General features: G+C 43.3%; 1 protein-coding gene and 1 long non-coding RNA gene across 2 annotated transcripts in view; one reads left to right on the forward strand and one right to left on the reverse strand.

Moving 5' to 3' along the window:
• The window catches only part of Dlc1 (DLC1 Rho GTPase activating protein), a 334,097-nt gene that overhangs the window by 121,165 nt on the left and 194,125 nt on the right, over positions 1–18,807 (reverse strand). The gene's annotated exons all lie outside the window — the stretch shown is intronic.
• LOC125339479 lies at positions 3,196–6,278 on the forward strand. The gene is made up of 3 exons (XR_007208542.1): positions 3,196–3,247; positions 5,859–5,860; positions 6,098–6,278. It is a non-coding gene; the product is annotated as an uncharacterized LOC125339479 (long non-coding RNA).

An 18,807-nucleotide genomic window follows, 5' to 3' on the forward strand; every position in this document is an offset into this window, starting at 1 on the left:
ATGATGAAGACTTGCCCACTACTAATAGCACTACTAATAGCGCTTATCTTCCTGATCTATATTTGGATGCTGTTTCTTCTTCCTCCTCCTCCTCCTTTCTCCTCTTCCTCCTTCTTCTTCCTTTTTGCGCATTATCCTAAAAACTGTTCACAATACTTAAACTTTACTTTCCCCTAACAGATAAGTTTGTATTCTTTATTATTAAGAAAAGGAGTCACTACATAGAATGACTTGAAGCTACTAGCAATGTCTGCATCTTTACACCCCCCTCCAAAAACTACTGGTCTGTTTTACTTGGATTTTCTTTCTCTTTCTTCCTCCCTCCATCCTTCCCTCTCCACCCCCCTTTCCTTCCTTCCTTCCTTCCTTCCTTCCTTCCTTCCTTCCTTCCTTCCTTCCTTCCTTCTTTCCTTCCTTCCTTTCCTTCCTTCATTTTTTTCCTTCACAGGATCTCATTGACTTATTTGTTGACACCTCAGCTGGGTGTCTTCTCCCGCCCCTCTCGAGTTTAGACACAATGGCCACTGCTCATCCTTCCTGTCGTGGACTCCGCTTCCCTTCTGAAGCTCAGAAACAATCACTGCTCTCACAGCCCAAGGCAGGAACCAAGTTCATAACCTGCCTTCTCCCTTTCTTACAACCCACACACCTCCTGTGCCCCCCCAAGTATTCTTTCTTTTATTTTCGGAACCCTTCTCTAGTCCTTTTTTACGGGTTAGCTTAGCTGTGCTGTGTGTTCACTCAGGCCCTCCTTACGCTTGGTGGGCTGATTCCTGATGGTGCTCCCTGGCCTACAGCGTAGGGCCCTGCCTGCTGGCCTGGCATTCGAAGCGTCTCACCTTCTTCTATTACTCTTCGTCTTCCGTTTTACCCACTGCACACACCACGCTGGACTTTCCCCCGGCTACTTGAACATCAGTTCTTTACTTTCCATCTCTGACTGAGTCAAAAAACTCCAAGCTAAGTACCTCTTCTCCTGGATCTTACTGTCTTGGTCATACAAGTCTCTCCACACCAGAATGTCCTCTTCCCACACAGTCTTCCTCTTTCACACCCAGAAATCTTGTTGGACAAAGAATTCCCAGACAGAAAATCATGACAGCCTGATTTCTACCCATCCTCATAATAAAGGCACACACAGAGGTACACGCTTATTTATTTACTTATTTATGTATTTATTTTTCGTGGCCAAATTCCATTACCCAATATCCACTTGCATTCCAAGGTCTTACTTTATCACACTCATCTGAGGTCTTACTTAAATACTGGGCGATTGTCTAGAGAGTAGGGCTGTGTCTGCAGGAAGTAGCGCAGCGCCTGAGATATTTACAATATTTGTTGAGTGAATAGAGCAGTATCCTAAGGTCAATGCACCCTATTATTTAGATCATAAATATTGTTCATTCCTGTTCTGTTGTCAGGGCAGAACTCCACCTAGAAGTGACCTTGGATTGCAAAACTTGTAATGAATGAAACTCAGACTGAGTGTCTCTTAACTACAGGCCAAAACAGACTCCTCTGTTAACAAGCATACCGTCTAGATACAAGGAGCATCACCTACTTACTGCCCAGAAGGAAAGGTTGCTTTTTCTTTTTTTTGCCAGTCCTGGGCCTTGGACTCAGGGCCTGAACACTGTCCCTGGCTTCTTTTTGCTCAAGGCTAGCACTCTGCCACTTGAGTCACAGTGCCATTTCTGGCTGTTTTCTATATATGTGGTACTTGGGAATCGAACCCTGGGCTTCATGTATACGAGGCAAGCATTCTTGCCACTAGGCCATTCTATGTATTTAATGCATGGCCACTAAAAATATTAGTGATAAAAAGCAAATATGTTGTTGGAAGGAGGGGCGGAATTTTAAAAAAATGGTGGGTGCCAAGTAAAAGTCAGTTCTAGTTGTGCCATGAACAGTGAAAATGTCAGGCAATGCCAAACATTACTGTCTGCTTGTGCAATCTGGCACGGTTATGACTAGGTCAAAATGACAAGATCCAAAGCTGGCCTAGCTTGCCACACCGTTTCAACCACAGACAACCCAACACCACCAAACAGGATTGGCAGTTCCACTCATTTCGAATACGATTTCGCATTTCCCACATGAGCTTTCCAAATGCTTTGTTCATAGTGATTCATTTCATGCTCACAGCAAATGTATGGAGAGATACATTCAGAGCATCTTCGTTTCACAGATGAGAATATTAGAGCCCCGAGAGGCGAGGTGCTCTGTCCATGCTTGCCCATATTTTAAGTGATAGAACAAGAACAGCAGTGGATCTTGAAGAGCCGTGCTTCCAATGACCGCACTGTCCTGAACTGACACGGTACCTGACAGAGTACCAATGCCTGTTTTGTTAAGAGTAGAAGCAAACAAGTACAAAGAACAGACCTGCCTTATCTTCAAGGATAATTAGTGTAGATTTTGGTTTCATATTGGCTTTAGAATAATTTCTAACCAGATCACCTTATATTTTATTACGATGATAGCCAGTCTCATCGTGCTTACCTAGGACCTCCTAAAGCTCAAATACAAGCCGTTTCTGGCCCGCTTTTGTTTCAATGGAATGTTGTGTACTGTGGATCCAGTAAAAGACACCAAATAAGTAGCTGCAGTTTTACATCCGCTCCCCATAATCTTTAGTCGCAAAGGAAAATGCAAACCCCTGGGCGCCATGGCTCCTGGGAAGCAGTCATCCGTGGGCATCCGCACGGACAGGTGTGCAGGAGGCCCAGGGAAGCACATCTTACGCACTGTCCAGCGCTCGCTTGCTCCCACTCTCTGTGCCTCGACCTCCTCACGCACTCCCCAGCACCCCGAACGGGTAGCGGATACCTGGATCTACCCGCACCACTTTCTGCTGCCGCCTTCGCTTGCTCTCCTATCCCATTAAGTTGCCTGCGAGTAGGGAAGTTCCCTGAGTCTGGAGCGACTCCCTTGATTCCGACTCTCCCACAACTTTGCAATCTGAGCCCACCAACGTGGCACCAACAGAACCTCCAGTTTCATCTCACTTTACTGAAAACATTAGCCCTAGGTTCACACACTCCAAACAAGAGGAAGAGGAGGGCGTCCTTATAAAGCACCTCCCTCCCCCCATCTAGCCCAGCCCCTCCCTCCCCTCCCGTCCCCCCAACCCCATAACTGCAGAACCAGCTTTCTGAATCTTTTTAGTCTTGAGAAGTCTTCAGCTCGTGGTCATCTCCATTTTTCCTCTCTCTCTCGCCCACCACAGCTGGGGCCATTTGAGCCTGTCTTTACCCTGGATTTCCTGAAGTCCTCATTTCTCACTGAATTCCACTTGGAAAACATGCACATGGACTCCAAACTGCATTCCACCTTTTCTTTTGTGACCCTACATAATGACTCACTTGCTGCGGGAGGAAATCCTACAGCTTTGCAGGTAGAAGCCATGACCGACACAAAGGCCCTGTCCAGTGGCGTTCTCTCCCTCATCTTTGGACTTCAACCTCCCCATGCCTCTGTGATTCCTTTAAGCCGGCCCCCGTCACCTCCATCTCTAACTCACTTTTAATACCTTCTCCACCGCACTGAGTGTTTCAGTGTCGTCTCCACTGCTCGGCTGTAACACGCATTTGCCAAAGGCCCACATATTAACAGCTTGGTTGCCAGCCCGTGACACTATCGGTGAAGTATTGGAACATTAAAGAAGTGAGGATTAGAGGAAAGAATTTAGGTAAGTGGAGGCATGTCCTTAAAGAGGAGATTGGGACCCACACTCCTCTTTCCTCCCCTTTGCTTCCCAGATGCTTCCAGATTGTTAACTCTTCTCTGTAACATGCATTCAACCTGAGGGACCAACCAGCCAGGGACTGAAACCTTCAAAGCTGTTGAGTCATCCTAACCTTTTCTACTTCTTAAGTAGCTCGGTGTCAGTTGTGTGTTATAGTTAGAGAAAGCTGGCGAGTACACTCAGCTCCCGAGCCTCCCTTGACAACTCCCTTCCCCCATTCCACCGCAGCTTCCTCTATTGGGTTTCTATGTCTCCAGGAGGGTTTGTTTCCTGACAAGACTCCACCTGACATCTACTTCTTAGTCTTTTGCTCAGCTTAAACATAAGCTAAAGCCTCCTGCATCTGGATTAAAGGACAACCCACACCAAAATAATGAAAACAACAGTAAGCCAAACCCCTAAACACACTCCAACTAATTCTCCCCCATCCAAGACCATCCCTATTTAAAATTGCTTGTCCTTGTCAGGCAATTACCTTCTCATGACAATCCTGCACTAACGCGGCCACTTCCTCCAAGCCCACAGCCATTCCTTGACTTTCTGCATGCCATCCACTCTCTCCGAAATACATTTGCCAGTCAGGCTCCTCCCCGGCCAGACGGAGGCCTCTCCCCTTTGACTGGCCTGAGACCCGTGCTGCTGTGGCCTCCTCACTCTAGTCCAGCAATGGGACTCTTCAGAGCATGGAATGGTGTCATGGCTGCTGGGTTCTCATCGTTGATGTAAATCTATTATCAACATAATTGCCTAAGAGTGGGGACGTATTAATAAGAAAGAGCAACAGGAATAAAATAAAAGAAGTGGGCTTTACGTTCAAGAAATGTAAAATTCATCATAAAATTTCAGTGCATTGCTACAGTGCATTGCTCTGCGGCTATCACAGAATATCACAGGCTGAGTGGCACAGCCAAGCAAAATTTATTTCCTCGTAGTGTTCGAGCTGGAAGTCTAGCCTCTGATCAAGGTAACAGTTGATTTCTGGTAAGGTATCTCATTTCCTGGCCCGCGGAGGGCCAGCTACCTCTTTACCATCTCCTCATGTAGCCTTTGCTGTGCATATTCTCCTGATAACTCCTTCTCGTCCTGCAAGGTCACTGATCTTATTGGATGGAACCCATATTCCTATGATCTATTTTAACACCAGTTATCTGATAGGTCTTACAGTTCCTCACTCAATTACTTCAGGGGTTAGAATTTCAGGAAATTTATAATTTACTCTAATAATTGATCTTGTTTTTTTTCTCACTTGCTGCTAACTATTTCATCCTTAGCTGACACCTTTCTATAGGTAAGATTTGGGAAACATAGTTTTAAATATTATAAATATGCAGTGCTGTTGTTGAACTTAGGGTCTTATGCATGCTAGGCAAGCACTCTACCACTGAGCGATATCCCTAGGGTGTTCTTGAACTTGCAGTCTTACTGGCTCCTAAGTGCTGAACTTAAAGACCTATGCTACTTTGCTTGGCTTACAGATGTAGTCTTTGAAAAGTGATATATGTTAGTTATTTGTAGGTCACAGACACCCATCTTTCAATGTAACATTTTTAATTAAAAGTCCCAAATAGCAAGCTTATAAAAATCTATAGGCATCACAAAGATCTAATGTATGAAGAGACAAGGACCCAGAACTATCTCAATTGGCTGCCAAGGTGGGTAACAAGAAGAGTATTTAAAATGAAAAAGATTAGGTTAAACTAGGACAAAGGTCAATTCTATATTTAGACTGAAAACTTAAACAGAAACTTGGGTGTAGAAAAGCATAGCCAAAGATTTTTGTTCATATTAAAATATCTCTTGCTTATAGGTAATTGTAAACTTAATATGAACCATCTGTGTGGTTCAGGTGATAACTAGGCGAAGAAAAATACATTGGAATCACTGAGTGTGATGATATCGTCACATTGCTTAGAATAACGGAGGAAGGATGGAGGAAGGAATCCACCTCTGTCCTACCTTGCTTAGTGCACATGTATCTTATTTACTAAAGAGGATGATTAATGATTTAGGGAGTATCTATAAAGGACTGTATAGAGCTCTCGACACCTTTCTAGCAAGAAAGTGTTGAAATAATTAGGAAGCTATATTCTGGAGACAGAAGGCTATACAGTGGTTTTCCCTTTGCTTGCTTACAAATATTCGGTGGTTTGGCACACAGAAATGTGAATAAATAATTTATGCGATGCTACAAAGAACTGTGTCACCATATTTGGTTCTTTTATGCCTTTTGACCAAATAGTAATGGTACAAGAAGGGATGGAACAAGGGTGTCCTGATCTGTATTCTCCTTACTTTTAACAAGTTGCATCTAGACTAATTTACACCAATGGTTATTGCCTGTAATCCTAGCTACTGAGGAGGCTGAGATCCAGAGGATTACAGATCCTCATGGAAACCAGAAAAATATGAAAGACGTTATCTCCTATTAACTGGCAAAATGCCAGATGGACGGGGTGACTCATGTGGTAGTATGCTACTAAGCAAGTAAGCCAAATGAGCTCCTGATGCCCTGAGTTCGTACCCTAAAATTGGAAGAAAAAGAGGTTCTAAAAAAAGGAAATCAGCCAAAAATAAAAGTAGCTATGCAAACACTTTAGAAAAATCAATGGACATAGACTCAAAATGGATTTTGAGGGAAGACATTGTTCTTGGACTTTTCTTAACTTCTTGGCACAGATGCCCAACCTTTCAAGCTGTCCTTGGGAACTCACGGAGACCTGGATCTGCTCCAACCTGTTTGTTCTTAGATGTGTGATGGTTTTTCTCTCCTAGAAAAATGTGTATTTATGGTGCTTAGATATGTGTATATGTCTATATAAATACACATTATATACACATTCAAATTAAAACAAAAAACCAAGAAAGCTGTAGAACATTTATTATTAATCATATTCCTTTTCCTGTTTCCTGATGATTTCATATCAAGCCTGAGAAGACTTGTTCTAGCTGAGAATAGTAACGAGAGGGAAATGGCCTTATCTGAGCAGGCCTTGGAGCCTGCTTCCTACAGATGGAACCTCCCAGGATGGCCTGAGCTCGTCCTGAAGGAAAACAAGCAGTAGGTTACGCTAGGTCAGAGGCATTATGCTAATTTCATTTCCCACCCATCTCTAATAACCTTCATGTATAAGTTAGAGTCTGGGGAGGAAAACAACAACAAAGGCAGTTAAGGAAAACACTGCTAAGTTATAACATCTGGCCTTCATCACAGTAGTTCAGATGTTAGCTACAGGAACCACTGTCACATTTCGGTGAATGTGGTCTTTCACTTGCAAAGTCCTTTTCTCCGACTTTGAAAACGCAGCAGCTTAGGTAGTCGGCCAAACATTCAGGAGAGCAGCCTGCCCTCACAGATACGTTCATTTCTTTGGCTTGCTGTGGTTGCCTACTTGCAAATCTCTCTTCCAAAGCCTCTTACTCCCCAAATTGTAACTAGCTAACTAGCTATCACTTTAGGAGAATAGCAAGAGGGGACACTGTGAATGTGAAACTGAGAGGTAACTGGTCCTAGGTCTTAATGTGAGCACAGGACAAGAAACTTGTCCTATCCAGTTGAAGAACAGATGTCCTTACTAGATGTGAGCCCACGGGAAAAAGCTTAATCAGATTGCTGTGTTTTATGTATACTCCCTCATATTTTTCTAGACAGTTAAAGAACAGAAACAAAAGGCTGATTGGGATGAAGAAGATGGGAAATAACGTCTTGTAAATCCTAGTTGTCCTCTTATCTATGATTTTGCTTCCTTGTGTTTTCAGTTACCTGTGGCCCACGGTGGCTAAAAAAAAAAAATCACATGAAAAATTCCAGAAATAAAACCTTCATCTATTTTAAATGGTGTGTCCCTTTGGCCATGAAGTCTTATCCTGTCTCGTCCTCTCTCTCCTGGGATCCCATTGTCCTTTGGTTCGGCATTTGCACCACACCCCCCCTGCGCTCCATTAGTCATTCGGCCTCTCAACAGCCATCTTATCAGATCAGCTGTTGCGGTATCACTTACCATGCTTTCTATGTTGGGGTGGAACTATTCCCGGTTCCAGGCTTCCACTGGGGGGGGGTCTTAAAATGTATTACCCAGGGATGAAGGCATAGTGCATGTCTTGTATTTCTTTTTTACCTTTTATCATTGTATTGACTAAGGGTGTAATTAATACCTTCCACCCCTTTTTAGTCATGGGATTAATAAGCCTATGTTACTGACCTGTCTTTGGGAACAGAATTCCACGAGCTATCTCCTAATCCATTTCTGACCCCATCTGTCAGAAACTGAAAGAAGCTACTGAAGGGATTAAAAACAGAAGAAAAATGGCAGGGAAAAGGATCTCTGGGATTAGGGGAAGGGCTATAGATTTATGATTATTCAGAGATGGAGGTTCTAAATAAGGTATTGGATTCCTTTTGGTGATTTCATGGACTGGGATGCAATACGACCAGCATTTTCCTTTTAACAAAATATTTAGAGATCACTTAATCATTTAGACATTTAGACAGTAGTACTCAGTGTTGGCTAAGTGTGCAGCCTCTGCAAGACAGATGGTCCAGACTCAGATTCTGACATTACTTAGTATATGAGCTTGTACAAGTTATCTAATAGGTATCCAAATATTAGTCGTGTTAAACATTAAAACGAGATAAGAGGACCCACACTTCAATGCATTTGTGGGAATTAGAAATAAACGTATGAAAAGCCTGTGGCAGAAACCGCTCTAGAAGAGGAACTTAATAAGCGACATTCTTAACTCTATTAGGCAAGGACAGAGTTCTGTTCACCTTTCCCTCTCATGTGAAGTGAGCTGGTAAGTACTCACTAAAGACCTGTTGGATATAGGAATGAATGAGTAAACGAGGGAGTAAATGACCAGTTCCCAGACACTGTAGGGGTAACTTACTTGTTATAGTGCACAATATAGTTGTCACCTATGATCATCTCTGGGGCGCTTGGCAGAGAGCCGAAGATACAGGAAGTACTAACGGTCACTCACTACCTCTCTTGGATTATGGGTCTATGTCCTACATCATTTGTCACAACACAACACAGAATTCAGCAAATAATTAGGCTGGTAGGTATTTGGGTTTGAAGGATTTTCGGAGATAATTTAACCTTGACTCCTCAGGTTTCTGAAGAATGTGAAGAATTTTTAAGTTACTAACTTTCTCACCGAGCTTGTTTGGTTCCAAAGTGGAGAATACGCTAGACCTCTTGACTCATGATTTCCAGCTCAATGGATGACATAAATATATGGCTCCTTAACCAACCCAAAGACCCAACATAGGCTTAGGAATTACCACTTGCACTTATTACTGTTTAATTCACATTTTAGAATTTCCTAAGTGCTCAAGAAGGTCTTACTTAAGACAAAATTTCTGCAAGAAAAATGGCTCCTTACTGATTAAAAAAATAGGTTAGTCAAGAGGTGAAGGCAGGCTACTTGAAGATGCTTACAGCTGACTGACGGTACATCGTGACTACTGGAAACATACTGATACGTGTGCAGAGTAAAGCACATTGTTTAACTACAATGGGAAGGCTCTGACTCTCCTCATTATGTGTAATCTGGGTTCTTGTCTGAGGCGGAGTGGAAGATATGATGAGGTTTTAGTTCTACCCTAATCTTTGATAGCATTCACTGCAATCTGACTATCATAAAAGAATTGTCTACAGTGGTCATGTTTTGTGTCACAGACAAAATACTTTATTAGAAACTTGTAGCTTGTTATCCAGTTCTAAGAATCACATACACTTACCTTAAAAGTTAGGAGGTTGGACATGTCCACTGAGCAAGCACATACACCAGAGCTACTGGGAGGGATGATTCTGGAGGGTATCTATTTTATATGTTTCAGCTAACATCAGAATGTATGCTTTCGTTATTTCGGAGTAATGAAATGTCTGCTATAGTCAGCGTTAAAATACTTAATGGGGCATTTTGATTATATAAAAATGAGAACTCACCTTGGGCATCAGTGACTCATGCCTATAATCCTAGCTACTCAGCAGGCTGGATATGCACAAGTCTCAATCTGAAGCCAGCCTGGGCAGAAAAGCCTAGGAGACTCTAGCTCCAAAACAGCAAGCAGAAAGTTGCACTGGAGATGTGGCTCAAGTAGTAGAACTCCAGCAGAGTAAGCAAGCGGGGTGAGCATGAGGTCCTGAGTTCAAACCCTAGTAACATACACACACAAAGACACACACATACACACACACAGACACACAGAGACACACATATAGACACGCACAGAGGCACAGAGAGACACACACAGACACACACAGAGGCACACACACACAGGATAATTCAGGAAATGATGTCAACTTTGTTAATAGCAGCTATAGAAAAGAAATAGCAAAGGAAACAACAATAGAAACTGTGGGAATGGATGCTGAAGGTAATGCACTAATGCTAATCAGCTGTCCTAGCTTATGTATATGGGAATTTAACCGCTCTCTCTCTCTCTCTCTCCCTCTCTCTCTTTCTCCCCCCTTCTCTCTCTGGCTCCTTTTCTTTCTCCCTTTTCCTCCTTGCCTTGCCTTCTCTCTGCCCTCTCTCCCTCCCCTCCTCTCTCTCCTCCTCCCATTCCCTCTGTGTCTTAGGGAGTGGCAAGCTTGATATGCATATTGCCAAAACAATGAAAAGGCTGTTTTATAGCTATACAACCGTCTAAGGAACTTTAAAAAAGGAATAATCAAGAGTCAGCATGAAATGGAAGATGTTCCTAGTAACAGCAGGCTTCTCCTAGGCTAAGTGGGAGGAGCCACAGTCCCTTAAGCACAGCGTTTCAGTTCACTCACACTGTTTAGAGAGGCTTCTCTCTCGACTCGAGTCACCCGCAAGTCAGCAGAGCAAGGGGGACTCCCCAGAAGCAAAACATTCCAGCGCCCGGAGATAAACAGTCCCAGCGTCATGCTCAGAAATCCTCAGGTCTTTCCAACTTCCCTCCTTCACATTGTTCCTTAGGGACTGACAAATTATAAATTATCAGCTTCACAGAGGAACCCTAAGCCCACTCTGCATCTCTTAAAAGAACAGATCACGTAGAAACCAGAGGGGGATGGGAAAGCAGTAAGACTTTACCACTGAAACAAAAATATGGTAAGGAGAAGTAGTAAAATGGGAGGGAATTTACTTGTTGGTTGATTTCTAAATCATCCGTTTAGTTCCTGATTTTTCACTTTAGCCCTATCGGCTATCAGGGCCATCAGGGATGTTGGAATTGGAGCTGAGGTCTATCCAAATTTAAACTCTTTATTGTTATGTAACTTTTGACTAGTTACCTTTCTCATTTATAAATGGGGAAAAATGATATCCATCTTAACTCACTGAGTTCTAGGTACATATCTGCCAACCCAGTCGTTTATCCAGAGATAAATGACTTTTGCATACTGTAGGAATATAGTGAACATGAATTTCTAATCTTTCCATGCTATTTCATTTCCTGTCTGTACAAAGCGCTACCAGTCCTCATTTCATTTTGCAAATAAGCAAACAGAAAAACCCATATGTGCACAAATATAGAAAGCCCAAAGGTTGCAATTATAAAACGCCCAGTCATTCTAGTGCTAGCTTGCTTGAAAAATCACAACCAACAAAGGCCGTCTCAATACCATCCATGGCAAAAAAATTATTAATACAAAGTGTTCACAGACTACTGGGTGTTGTAAATCATAGCGGTCCATAATTATCTGATTTGAATGCAGTTAGAATATCTTAACTTTATTAAAAACATGTGGACAGCAGGCTACGATTTCCTTAGGATGGTAGAGGGGTTTCAATTTGCAAATGAAAGAGCTCAGAAAGTCCATTAGCTTCAGGAAAATTCACACCTAGCGGTGGAATATAGTTCACTGTTTTTTATGACTTACAAAAGCATTGACCAGGAAATTTCACAATTTCTCCCAACCCATCAGGTGTCCTTTGTCTTCCACACTCATGTATTGAAGCTGCATAGAGACTTTTCCTCCTAGGAGAATGTGATGGGAATGTGGCCCTATTTGAACTGGCGTGTGTTATGAGCCTGAAAACAAAAGTTCTCCTGCGCTAGGTGGTTGCACAGCAGAACTGTATACAAGCACAAGAGATGCTATTTTTTAATTCTGTTCAAGTAGATTCTTATCTAATTGGGTGGAGAAGACTAACATATCAAACAGTGGCAAAAACAAAAATAAAAATAAACGTGTAATTAATTATTATAGGTCTTTAAAGGAAAATTAGTGCTACAAGACCTAAGATGGGCATTCATAAAAGTTGACCTAATTCTAAAAGACAAAATCAAAAGAACTAGAAGGGAGAGATGACAGGGATTAAAGGATCGTGCTACCCTGCTGGGGACTAAGATCCAACTGGGGGGGGGGGACAGTTCCAGTGGAACTGTACGGAGACAGCGTGCGAATGCAGAGTGTCCTAATGGTGACGCGGAGCCGTGACAGCGGGGAGAGACGTTCAGATGTGACATGCCTAAACACCGTATGAGCTTGAAGGGTTCCCAGCAAATGCAACGGCAAAGTGAAGACTGCGATGGCATGAAGGCGGATTGACGTGGCGCGGGCTGGGTCAGAGACCCGTGGGAAGCCCCTGACAGTCCAGGAGAGAACGCGGTGGACTCCCTGCCAGGGGAGGGGAGGGGAGGGGAGGCGGCAGGCGCAGAGCAGAGAGGGCAGAGTTGGCAGGATGCGGTGGCTCACCTGGTGATGAGGAGTCAGTGGAAATGAAGCGACCTACCCAGAAGGAGCAGGCTCTAGACAAGGACGGCACCGCTGAAATGTCTCAAGATGGCCAGCGTTTCCCAGAAAGGCACGAGTAGATTGCGTGACATACAGACATGGAGTCTGAAGGGGAGGATGGAACTAGAGAGGAACAAAGGGGGAAAAGATGGACAGAAGGAAGGAAGGAAAGAAGGAAGGAAGGAAGGAAGGAAGGAAGGAAGGAAGGAAGGAAGGAAGGAAGGCAGGCAGGCAAGCAGGAAGGAAGGAAGGAAAGGAAGAAGGAAACCACCAAGGCTGGATGGATAAAACTATAACTATTATGCTTGTATATATGGTAGCTTGAACTTTTGGAATGATCATCACAGAAAAAGGAATATAAATCTTTCTCTATGAATTTATGTACGTATATGACAAAAAACACATAAGCAACTCTTTAAGAAGTTTGACCCGTAACTCAGGTCGTGCTACAGCCAGAGACAGTCCATGAGGGAGAGTGGCAGACACTGAATTCAAGTTCCAATCTTGGAAAAAATAAAAACACAACCATGAAAACAAAGATAAAAGGAATATAACCTAGAAAAAAAAGGGAACACAATATTTGTGATGCATATGGGAAAGCTAACAGATTCAAATATGCTCTAAATATTTTTAATATCTTGTTTCCCCTTCCCGATAACTTTTATTCTCCTCGATGGTTCTAGAATGGGGGCTTGAACTCAGACCCCAAGGGCTGTGCCAGAGTTGCTTTTGCTCAAAGCTAGCTCTCCACCTCTTGAGCCGTAGCTCCACTTCTGGCTTTTTTTTGGTGGCTAATTGGAAATGAAAATCTCATGGGTTTACCCATGAGAGCTGGCTTTGAACCGCAGTCCTCGGGTCCTCAGTTGCTAGGATCACAGACACAAGCCATGTGATTCTATACTAGGACAAGAGTCTCTCTTAATGTACAACATTGATACATGCATTTCTTCATTTGGCGATACCCGTGTGAGTTGCTTTGTACGTTTCTGTCCATTGCTTAAGCCATCCTATACATTTTATGGATGGGATGGACATCGTAAGGGACTGGGAAGGGCTTGGATGTGGGGAGTGGAAAACAGGGTTGCTGGATAGGGTCGAGGCATATTCGTATGCAAGTATAAAACTACGGAAATGCCTCCCTTGTATCCCATAAATATGTACAGCCCAAAGTATCTTTAAAATCTTTGAAAAAGATAAAGTATAGCTAGTTGTTCATGTAATAGGATAGAATGAAAAAATACAGTCTGTTCATTTTTTAAATGAAGTCTTCCAGACAATGAAAATTTAATATTTGAAAAAGTTATTTAACCTTTTCTTTCTGTCCTTCTTCTGTGTGTCTGTTTTTGAACTAGCATCTCTCTGGGTCTCACGCTCACTATGCAATGCAGGTTAGCCTTGACCTCACCTCTGGAGAGCTGGGAATTCCGGTGTACGTCACCAGCCATGGGGGAAACAGTGACTTTTCAATGCCGGTCAACACAGTTGGCCCCGTGGCAGGTTTGCACAATTGATCTGTGGAGCCCTGGGTCTCCACGGAAGCCGGCGAGCGGCAAGAGGCGCTTCAAGTTTTCTTCTAATTATATCTTAATGTAAGTTACTGTGGGGCTGTTATCTCGGAATCACATTATTTTTTACTGCTTCTAAATTCGAAATAGACTCTTCTTTCATGTTCTATCCTCAGCCACGACTTCATTTACAATTTATGTCCAAGTACATGCCCGGAACAGGCTTGAATGCGCTTTAGATTTATTATCTCCTTTAACCACATACCTAGTCACATTTCCACTGCATCTACTTCATCTACTTGTTTTGCTTTCAAGTATTTTTGTACTTGCCCATTTTCCTTTCCCGAGTGGGAGAAGAAGCACGGTCAGAACACTTGATGCACACGGTCCGGGGATGGGAATGAGTGTAGGGGAGGGGCAGATGGGGAGGAGAGAGGAATGGAAGAAATGACTGAGCAAGCAGTGCTGGGCACAGAATGATTATGTTAACTAGCAATCCCTTTGTACAACTGTTTGGTTTAGAAAAAAGATGATAAATAAAGCTTTCCAATTAAAAAAAAAAGAAGGAATTCTTTTTCCATAATGGATATTTTTAAACTGCCACTGGGAACTACGTAATAGATGGTGAAGATTTATATAGCCTAAACTATGGAATTCCATCCTTTGATCAATTAATACCTAGAAACGGCTACACGTGCGAGGATGAAGATACAAGCAATAATCTTTACAATAGCAAGTGCGTATACCAACATGCAGTCAGACACAGTCTAAGGGCTTCCCAACCGGAGAATAAGTAAATTATGGCACGCATCTACAATCAAAATAAAAAACGAACAAATTATGCTTCAACGTGTCAAGACCTCAAACGATATAATTTTGAGCAAAAAGGAGTTGTACGTAAACATTAGCGGCGTGACATCAGTTGCAACTTTTAAACCTGAAAATAAGCAATTAATCATGTTTGGGGATCTATTTCAATATGTGATGGAATAAAATTGCTTGGAAAGGGACTAAAGGGCAGGTTCAAGACAGAAGCATTTCAGAGGGGTTTGGGGGGGGGGGGGGAGGCCGGGAAACACCACCTAGGAGGAGGTTTCGCAGGAGACCAGCTCACTGAAATATCTGATTACTTAAGTTAGCGCCGGAGAGCTTCAAATATTCTATATGGCTAAAAGGTTTCGTAAAAACAACCTCGCAGGAGTCCACGAGTAACCGTCTATTTGGAGAGCAGATACTGAGGTAGCAAAGCTAATTTGAAATGTTACCCAAACCCTGTTGAATTATGTTATGAAAACAAGCGAGGCCTCAGGAGACACCGGGGTGCGGTGTCCCCAGGCACCAGGGCACGGGCCATTCGCTAGAGCAATGGCAACCCCATTTTACAAAAGCAATTAGCCAGCCCTTCAGTCTTCAAAGCAGACCGAGACGGCACACTCTTCAAAAGTCATTAAAAGCACTTGGCTTTTGACCCTGAGAACTCTCCATTTGTACAGCTTTCTTTTTTTTCCCCTCTCCCTTTAAGTAATAAAAGTTGTCACATGCCATTTTCCTAAGCCCCATTTAATCACAGAGACATGATGTCAGTTATTGTGATTAAAAAATAACACACGCTGTATTTTGAGACCGGAGAGGGATGAAATAATGGTACTTAAGTAATTCGTTAACCTATCTTAAAGAAAGCATTCACACTCGGGGACAAGCTACACCGAAGGAGCTTGTTAAACTCGATCTCTCATGTGAAGTGCACCCTGGTGACATGGACGGTAGGTAGCTGGCAGTGGCGGGGGAAGCTGGAGGCGGGGGTCTGGGTGGGTAGGTGGAGGGGATTAATGAGGATGGAGGACCACCGGGGCTCCCTGGTAAACTCCTCCTGCAGCCCAGGGAGAGTCCTGCTCAGCGCTTTCTGTAAGCCAGCCTCTCATCAACGGGAGCGGTGTGGCGGGGGTCGAGAAGGCCGGTGGCTCCGTTCTGACCCACGTGTCAGCCTCCAGGAGAGCAGGCGGTGGCTGGCCTGCACCTCTTCTGTCCAGGCCCTTCCCAGACGACCTGTGCTCATTTGTTTAGTTCCTCTTTTTCATCAACAGTTAAACGTTTACCTTCCTCCATTTTTCCAGCCTATGAATCCCTGACTTTGATATACCACCGAGGCCTCGAGATACGTACAGGCTGGCCAATCTGGGATTGCCGCTGTTGGCTTAAGTGGTTGCAAAGGAGCTGTGCAACAACTGTGTAGTGCCAGGGAAACTTGCTCCAAACACAGTCTTGAGCTCTCGGTCATCAGTTTATACAAACAACCATGGAAAGACTGAAGGGAAACTTTAGCTTTGTTTCATTAGGGGGGAAAAAAAAACCACACAAGGGAAAAAAGAGAACCAACACGAATGGACCAATTGTTGGTCACAAATTAGAAAGGGGTACTGAATGTTCATTTCATACACGTCCTCAATGCGAAATGCCTAGTGTTATTTATGAAGTTGATGTATGTGTATTTTCCAGATAAAGATGCGAGTAAAGGATGCACTTTTTGGTGTCTTCTTCTCACTCATCCTCTGCCTGGTGCCCTGCATTTTGAGTGGGATTTGTTTGGATACAATCTCTGCCTCCACCCTAAGGGAAGTGTTTCACTTTTCTCCCTTAGATTCGGCAGTACGACAATACTATTGGGGAGTTTGGACTCTTAAAGAAGCCTTCTACCTCGTTCCAAATCAATACATGTGTTAGAATATTAAAATGAACACATGCGAAATAAAATCTTAGGAAGCTTGGCGCTAACCTAGACAGTTTGCTGACGACCCCCCACCTCCCTGTGAGAAGGGTCTCCCCCTCTTCCTCCCCTCCCCTCACTGGTTTGTCATCTCATTTGTCCAGCATGAGCTACACACGAGGCAACACGCACGTGCTAATTTCATTTGGCTGGAATTCACTAAATGAAATTCTAGCTTCTTGTAATAGCACAAAGGAAAGATGTGTCTGTTGCCGTCTGAAATTACATGTGCAGACTTGTTTTCATGAGGGAAAAATTAAGTCTAAAGTCAGCCTTATCAGAGCTGAAAAGCAATGCATGATAATATACTCATGGTATATGTTTAGACCGGAGGTGAACTTCATTTTTAAAAGTTTTATTTAAAAAGTGTGTATTATAAGGGTAGATCAGGAATTCTCTTACTCATCTAGTTTAGTCACCCCCTCCCCTCTTTTGCCAGATGTTTATGTTGGTAAGAAACCAATAACACTGTCTAGACCTCTAGGATATAGTAATCAAGCATGAATGGAAAACATTCAAAGGTCACACTTCAATCTGGACCTACAACATCCTGCTATTCAAGACCAGATTAAAGATGAAGGATGGTGATAAACTGAACCACACTGGCTGCTGAGTCAGTCATTTGAGAGTTGTCTACAAAAGGCTAAATATGTCACCAAAAATTTACAAGATAAAACAAAGTCTAGACATCATAAAATACGCGATCCCCCTGCCCTCCCCGCTGCCCCCCCAGCCCCTCCCCCGCACAGGTTGTCAACACCAGGTGACTTTTGCACCAGCATCCCATAAATCAGGACCTTTCATCTTCGACGACACGAGAATCCTTTAATCCATGTGATTCCCGAGGGCCGTGTGTGCGCGTGTGCATGCGTGTGTGCTCAGAATGGTGTGTGCGATTGCCTAGGTGTGCTTGGGTGAATAATAAGCCCTCGGAAGAAACGGGGGACCACCGAGCGAATGATTGTTTGGTGATAGGCTCTTCAGGGATCGTCAGCGAGGGCAGCGCCAAGCAATGCTATGCAGCTACTTTTCATCGCGTGCTGGCGATTTTCCTTGCGGAGCAGTTATTAGCTTTGTTGCTTCTCTGAGTGTTCCACTCGGCTGGAATGATCATTGGATCAGAGATCCCCACTCTACAGGATCAACACTGACATCCCTCGGTAACTACGCTGAGCTCAACACGAAGATATTTTTACTACACAATAATGAGGAGTCAGAGGTGCTGTCTCGGCAAATCATGAAGACGTTCTCCTCTACTTTTTGGCTACCATCCTCAAGTCATCTCTCTCTCTTTCTCTCACACACACACTACATAATACACAAACCTGACTTATTTACACACACATACAAACACATATAGATATACACACAAACACGCCTTATTTGTGGACTTGCCACATACACTTTTGAGCTGGTGCAGTAAAATAATAATAATAACAATAATAGTAATAAAGGAAGAGCAAGTTTAGACCCAAAGATTCTAGCCTGCAGGCCTGGCCGCGGCCCCCCGGATTAGAAGCCCTCCCCTTACTGTCAGGTGTGCATGGATTGTCTGATCTGCCGAATGCTTCCCTGCCCTTCATTCTGTGAACGGACCTCCCCCCAAAGCAAAACAAGGCAAAAGGTAAATGTGCTCCACTTGAGGGACACAGTGAGAGTTTCATTTGCTGAAAGGCAGCGTGTCTTTAGCAGGTGTGTGGCATGACAGGAAAAAAAATAGGGAGTAAGTGCCTACAGTACAGCATGAACTGTGTCCTGAGCAGGTTAGGAGCCAGTGTCTATGCTTTTTTCTACATACATTATTGAAGGTGGAATTCTCAACCTTGAAACTTCTGTATCTTTTCCTTTCCATTTTTCAGCTTCTCCACTAACACTAAGACACCAGAAGGAACGAGTATCTCTAGAATGCACTACGTGAAATAAAAATATCTTTCTTAAAGTTATTATCAGAAATAAAAAGGAGTTCTGATTTCCAGTTTGGCTCTGTAGGACATTCCTGCAAGCTCAAATGACGTATGACAATCCATTTTAGCTTGGAAACCCGCGTATGTCAAGAGCTGAGAGAAAAAAAATATC

This window comes from Perognathus longimembris, chromosome 21, assembly GCF_023159225.1.
Source record: "Perognathus longimembris pacificus isolate PPM17 chromosome 21, ASM2315922v1, whole genome shotgun sequence".
Taxonomy (NCBI): Eukaryota; Metazoa; Chordata; class Mammalia; order Rodentia; family Heteromyidae; genus Perognathus; species Perognathus longimembris.